Source organism: Myotis davidii, unplaced genomic scaffold (assembly GCF_000327345.1).
Source record: "Myotis davidii unplaced genomic scaffold, ASM32734v1 scaffold280, whole genome shotgun sequence".
NCBI lineage: Eukaryota > Metazoa > Chordata > Mammalia > Chiroptera > Vespertilionidae > Myotis > Myotis davidii.
Genome location: NW_006292026.1, coordinates 428,929 through 430,838, shown reverse-complemented (window position 1 = coordinate 430,838; position 1,910 = coordinate 428,929).

Here is a 1,910-nt window from a genome sequence, read left to right as displayed (position 1 = left end):
TTTCTGATGATTAGCGACATTGAGCATCTTTTCACATGTCTATTTGCCATTTGCATGTCCTCTTTGGAAAAGTGTCTTTTCAGGTCCTTTGTCCATTTTTTAATTGGATTGTTTGCCTTTCTGGTGTTGAGTTGTATAAGTTCTTTATATATTTGGAAATTAACCCCTCATTGGATATATCGTTGGCAAAGATGTTCTCCTGTCCAGTAGATTCTCTTTTCATTTTGATGCTGGCTTCTTTTGCTGTGCAGAAGCTCTTAAGATTGATGTTCTGCTTTAGAGTCAATGTGCTTTATCAGAAGAACAGATATGGGCAACATAAGGGGAAGATCATTTCTGTATTTAAAGAGCCATCTGGACAGGCAAGGAAATTCAGTAGAAAGATGATGTAGGAGGATGGGACAGGTGTGAAGTATTCACCAACTTCCAGGGAGTTGTTGGTAATTTCCTTAGAGTAGAGCCACAAAAAATACCTCTTAGAGTCAGACTTTAGTACTTGTAACAGCCAGAGGAAACCATTGACACATAGGCACCCCTATACCTTTCAGGACCCCTACTATTCTTGCCCCCTCCCCCTATTACCAGAAGAACACATAGAGCCTGGAAACAGGAAGGAGGGAAAAAATGCAAGAAGGGATTTGGTATAAAACAAAAGAAGTGAAAATAATGTTTGATAACTGGGTGATTTTGTGGGAAAAAATAACTCTGTAGCTCATACTGCACACCAATTTAAAAAAGAAAATAAAGATTTGAATTTGCAAAATGTAACCAAAAATTAACTTGGACAAACACTTGGGAGAATTCTTTTAAATCCAGGAATTGGGAAAGATCTTTCTATTTTGGCCAAAATTTAGAAGCCACATATGAAGGACTGATAATTCAACTATATACCATTTAAAAATCTGAGTAACAGAAAATACCATGCAACTCATATGACAAGTAAAAGGATATTCTCCCTGATATCTGAATGTTAACGACTCCCTGAAAATGGTTAATGAACATAAAGAGGTGATTTATAGAAAAAATACAAATGGATCTTAAATATATGGAAGCATATGCTTTTTTATTGCTAGAAGGAGATGCAAATTAAAATTCACTAAGATAATGTTTTTAACTATTTGTTTGGAAAATTTAAAAACTTGACAATACATAGTGTTGGCCAGGCTATAGAGAAATACTCTCATTCATTTCTGGTTGGTGTTATAATTTTTACAACTCTATGGAGGGCAATTTGGGAATATCTATCAGGATTATTCCTCTGCTCCAGGAAATTCACTTTATGGAATTTATCATACAAATACACCTACTATGTAAATAGCTTTATTCATTTGTTGTTTATAATAAATACTTGAAAACCCCCAAATCTGAATATTTTTCAATAAAATACTGCTTATATTAACCATGGTTAATCCATAAATTAAATAAAGCTGGATAAAAGAATAACAAATTCTTTGTATATTGATATAGAAAGAACTCAAGAAATAAGTAAAAGCAAACTGAAAAACAGTATATTTAAGTTGTTTTTGTTATAAAAGAGAAGAATAATATGTCTTCATACTTGCTAGTATTTGATTTTAAAACTTTGGAAGAATGCACAAGAATTATTAAGCGACTACTCAGAGAAGAAGTGGGTTGTGAATCAGATGGAAAGCAGGAAGCTTTTCACTGTAATATATTTTCTACACATAAATTTTAATTTTTGACCCATATAAAATTCATTCTAAAATTTAAAACAGATTAAAACATACATTACTAAGAACACTGGTAAATTTTATTAAAAGATCAAAATATATGATACAGTTAAATGTATTAGATCATATAGGTTTTCAAGTGTACATTTCTATGATACATGATCTGCATATTGCATTGTGCGCCCTACTCCCTAATGTCACCCCTATAAATTTTTTTTT